The sequence below is a fragment of the Zootoca vivipara genome, chromosome 12 (genome assembly GCF_963506605.1).
Source record: "Zootoca vivipara chromosome 12, rZooViv1.1, whole genome shotgun sequence".
Taxonomy (NCBI): domain Eukaryota; kingdom Metazoa; phylum Chordata; class Lepidosauria; order Squamata; family Lacertidae; genus Zootoca; species Zootoca vivipara.
This window is the reverse complement of record NC_083287.1, coordinates 59,520,685-59,526,151: the sequence shown is the minus strand read 5'-3', so window position 1 is coordinate 59,526,151 and position 5,467 is coordinate 59,520,685.

The window sequence follows — 5,467 nt, the reverse complement described above, 5'->3', positions numbered from 1 at the left end:
GCCTCGTGTCTGTGTCTTTTTAAATCTCTGAGTTCAGTTCCTCCTCTGCTTTTAGAACGTTACACTCCTGTTCTTCCCTCGCCTGTTCAACACAACCTTCTGCCTCTCCCAGTGACTCCTTTCCAACGATGCCCAGCTTATGACCCACACATTCCCCTTGGTCTTTTTTTCTGGGTCTTCAATGCCAAGATGCTCCATGTCTGGATGGAGAGCAAAGCTGCAGAAGCTTCTTTGGAATGGATGCATCTGGTTCCCAATAAAGTGGGGTGCCACAGGGTTCTGTCTTGGGCCCAGTCTTATTCAACATCTTTATCAATGACTTGGATGATGGGCTTGAGGGCATCCTGAGCACGTTTGCAGATGACACCAAATTGGGAGGGGTGGCTAATACCCCAGAGAACAGGATCACACTTCAAAATGACCGTAACAGATTAGACAACTGGGCCAAAGCAAACAAGATGAATTTTAACAGGGAGAAATGTAAGGCACAAATACAGGATGGGAGACACCTGGCTTGAGAGCAGTATATGTGAAAAGGATCTAGGAGTCTTGGTAGACCACAAACTTGACATGAGCCAGCAGTGTGATGCAGCAGCTAAAAAAGCCAATGCAATTCTGGGCTGCATCAATAGGAGTATAGCGTCTAGATCAAGGGAAGTACCGGTAATACTACCACAGTATTCTGCTCTGGTCAGACCTCACCTGGAGTACTGTGTCCAGTTCTGGGCACCACAGTTCAAGAAGGATACTGACAAGCTGGAACGTGTCCAGAAGAGGGCAACCAAAATGGTCAAAGGCCTGGAAACGATGCCTTATGAGGAACGGCTTAGGGAGCTGGGTATGTTTAGCCTGGAGAAGAGAAGGTTAAGGGGTGATATGATAGCCATGTTCAAATATATAAAAGGATGTCATATAGAGCAGCGTTTCTCAACCACTGTTCCGCGGCACAGTAGTGTGCCGCGAGACAGGGGCTGGTGTGCCGCGGCGTGCGGCGACGAGAAGGGCGATTTGCTGCCTTGTCACATGCCTGGCGGCCGCCATTACTGACCCGCACTGCCCCACAGGAAAGAAAGCCGGAAAGGGAGGGCGCGCTCCGACGTTCGCACTCGCTTCCAGTCTAGTCCCGCGAGTGGCGAGCGCAGCACAGCGCTCCTTGGCCGGCCAGGCTAGAGCGCGAGAAGGCGGAGAGCAGGCCCGTTCCTCCCTGCGCACCCCAACCGCCGCCAGAGTTGGAAGGGACCATGCAGTAAGCGAGGCGGGCAGGAGAGGCGGCCCGGGATCAGGCCGAGCGGAAGCGGAGTGGAGGCGGCGTTGGCCATGGCCCTCCGGCAGCGGTTGGGGTGCGCAGGGAGGAACGGGCCTTCGCTGCACCCGAAAAGTGGTGCCTCTGAGGGGAGGGAGGGAGGGAGGGAGGTCTGGCGGGGGGAGAGAAACACCCGGGACGCGCCTCTTTCCTCTCGAGGGGAGGGTCTCCTGTGAGCCCCGCATGGCACCCTCGTTCCCTCTTGGGTCGTGGAGTCGGGGCCCTGTGAAGCTCCCCTCGACCCGAGGGCTTTTCATTCTGCGTTTCATTCTGCTGTAAGTGGCCCTGAGGCCTTTGGGCCTAATGCCGGAGTCTCCTTCCCCCCATTTCCCCCCTAACGCCTGAGAATGTTTGTACTGTGTGGCAAGGGGGAAAAAATTAAAAAGAGCCACCCAGGCTTAACGTCAACAAAGGGCATTAACAAATGGCCTATATATAAAGAGAATTACTTTATATATAGTCAATATAGGCACAGAGTTAATTTTTTTTAACTTTTTTAATGGTGGTGTGCCTTGTGATTTTTTTCAGGAAACAAGTGTGCCGTGGCCCAAAAAAGGTTGAGAAACACTGATATAGAGGAGGGAGAAAGGTTGTTTACTGCTGCTCCAGAGAAGCGGACACGGAGCAATGGATTTAAACTACAAGAAAGAAGATTCCACCTAAACATTAGGAAGAACTTCCTGACAGTAAGAGCTGTTTGACAGTGGAATTCGCTACCAAGGGGTGTGGTGGAGTCTCCTCCTTTGGAGGTCTTTAAGCAGAGGCTTGACATCCATATGTCAAGAATGCTTTGATGGTGTTTCCTGCTTGGCAGGGGGGTTGGACTGGATGGCCCTTGTGGTCTCTTCCAACTCTATGATTCTATGATTAATCTTGACACTTCCTTATAAAAGACATCTGTTGTTATGGCTGTCATCTGTCCAACTTGAAGGTCACCGCAGAGCAAAAACAGGACACGGAGGGATGCATTCAGTGTATCCAAATAAGTGAAAGTGGAATGTATCTTCACATTGTCAAATCTTAGTCCATTGCGCTGCAGCTCCAAACCCCCTTGCTCTCGGTGGCTCAAAACAGAGCCTTACCAGGGAGGGGGGAGCCACTTTCTGCGCCCAGCCAGACGACTATGTTCAGTGAGGAGTGTAATCATAATCATAATAATGGTGGTGGGGATGATAAAATACAAAAAGCCCGCCTCCTCCTCCTCTTCCGCCATCTCCTTCTCCAAGGCAAGGTTCCTCCAAGAAAGGTTCATTCCTGTGTACAGTACTGTACAAGTAAGTAGTTCATGTCAATCTCAATGTAACCAAGGGAAAATGTTACTACATCTCAATTCCGCTCAAGGTGTTCCCCTTCCCTTGGTGTCAACACTGCCATCTACTGTGTCTATAGCACAACCACATACTCATAAGTGAATAAACATCGTTCTCATGTAAACACAATAATAAAGAACTGTGCAATGGGGGGGATAAAATAATAAATTAATAATAATAATAAGAGAAGCCTTGCTCAAAGCTTTTCATTCCTCCACTCTCACTTCTCCTCTTCAGCAGTGCGATGCAGCAGCATAAAAAGGTAATACTATTCTCTGCTGCATAAAAATACGCATAGTGCAGGGGTCAGCAAACTTTTTCAGCAGGGGGCCGGTCCACTGTCCCTCAGACCTTGTGGGGGGCCGGACTATATTTGGGTGTGTGTGAATGAATTCCTATGCCCCACAAATAACCCAGAGATGCATTTTAAATAAAAGGACACATTCTACTCATGTAAAAACATGCTGATTCCCAGACCATCCACGGGCCGGATTGAGAAGGCGATTGGGCCGCATCAGGCCCCCGGGCCTTAGTTTGGAGACCCCTGGCATAGTGCCTCAATCAAAGGAAGAAATAGTCGCACTCTATTCCAGGGGTAGACAAACTAAGGCCCGGGACCCGGATCCGGCCCAATTGCCTTCTAAATCCGGCCGGCAGACAGTCCGGGAATCAGCGTGTTTTTACATGATTCCCCCCGCCCCAAATATAGTCCAGCCCCCCACAAGGTCTGAGGGACAGTGGACCGGCCCCTTGCTGAAAAGGTTTGCTGATCCCTGCTCTATTCTAACTAGGTCAGTTTCCAACTAGAGTTCTTTGTCCAGTTTTGGGCACCATAATTTAAGAAAGATATTGACAAGCTTGAATATGTGCAGAGGAAGGTGAACAAGAAAATCAAGGACCTGGAAACCAAGTCTTATAAGGAACAGTTGAGGGAGTTCAGGATGATGATGATGATGATGATAATAATAATAATAATAATAATAATAATAATAATTGTACCCACCCATCTGACTGGGTTTCCCAACCACTCTGGGCGGCTTCCAGAACATATAGAAACATGGTAAAACCTTAAAAAGCTTCCCTATACAGGCCTGCCTTCAGGCGTCTCCTAAAGGTTACATAATTACTTGTGTCCTTGACATCTGATGGGAGGGCATTCCATAGGTTGGGCGCCACCACCAAAAAGATCCTCTGCCTGGCTCCTTATACCTTCCCTTATTGCAGCATGGGAACCACCAGAAGGCTCTCAGAGCTGGACCTCAGTGTCTGAGCTGAATGATGGGGGTGGAGATGCTCCTTCAGGTATACAGGGCTGGAAAAAGCAAAGATTGAGAGGAGATATGCTATCCTTTTTCAAATACTGAAACGGCTGCTACATGAAAGATGGAGTAAGCCTCTTTGATCCTGCTCCAATGGCTTCAAGATACAGTAAAGGAGATTCCCACTGAACATCAGAAAGAACTGAGACCTCCGAAGCTGCCGGCGGGGAGAAGCTCTCTTCTCCAGGCCGCTGTCTCGCCTGCCTTCCCCGACATGGGACGCAGCTTTGGAGACCTCCTACATCACCTTGTCGTCTTGCGAGGCAACCTCTGATCGCAAAACCTATTCGTTAAGCGAAAAATTAGTCTTTCAGGGCCTTTGTCTAGCGAGGTACCACGGTACGCTTGTTCAGCTCAGCGTCAATGGAGTGGTTGCTTCTAATGGTGGAGCCCAGGTAGACAACATCATCTTCCACGTCATGCATAGAATCAAAGAATTGTTGTGTTGGAAGGCATTCCAAGGGTCACCTAGTCCAACCCGCTGTGATGCAGGAATGATGCGCGGAGTGCTGGACATATCCTGACCCAGAATGATGGCCTTCGCTGGTCTGATGGGGAAGCCAAACTCTCTGCAGACTTCAGCAAAACAGTGAGTGAGTCTCTGTGGAGCTTCCTCAGAGAAGGCTGTCAAGGCTGCGTCATCCAACTCTTTCAGCTCTACAATTTGATGGTTCTGTGAAATATCTGAACAGCTGCCACAGGGAAGATTTAATAAAGTTAACACTTTTTTTTATCCCTTTGGGGCTGCACTGTATCTTTGTACTTTGTCCTTCCAGTCTGTGGTGCTTTGTGGTTTAAATATTTGATTCTTCCCTTTCCTTCTTTTTGTTACCTAAACACTTTTGTTTGTGTGCTAACAAATCAATAAAATTCTTTAGGAATAAATAAAAAAAGGCAGAGGAGCCTCCGGTGCTCCATGGTGGGCCACCCTCAGCTTCACTTGTTTTATTTATTTGTTTGTAAAAGTATGTATGTACTGCTAAAGCACAAAATCTCTCAAAGCAGTTTACATTTAAAAGATTTAAAAAAACCATACAACAAAATCATTTTTAAAAATCAAAACAATTTACAAGCAAATAAAGAATTACAAATCTCCGCAGCTTCCCCTCCAGCTCACGCGTCTGCATCCCGATAAGCAAAGAAAACTTTGCTCATTTTGGATGTTGGGAAAATGAGCGTCAATTCTCAGCTGGAATGGAGAGCGCGCGAGAGCGCCCTGCGCATGCGCACAAGGATAGGCAAGCTCTATGGCGGAACTCTATGGTCACTTCCGGCACTACGGAGCCGGCGGAGCTTTGCTGCCAACACCGGCCAAGACAGTGGTCACAGTCAGTGCAGTGTGGGCGGGAGGGGGGGGGGAGGCCTCTGTCGTTGACCCCGGAAGTTCTCCCTCCGGCCATCTTTTTCCTTCCTTTTCAGGCTCCGTCCCTTCTCGCCTTCGTCCCCTTGCGGCCAATCATCGTCGAGCAGCTCGACTCCTCTCTGGGGTGTCACAGGGAGGGCGCCGCCTCTTTCGCCCAATGAGAAGAGAGGCG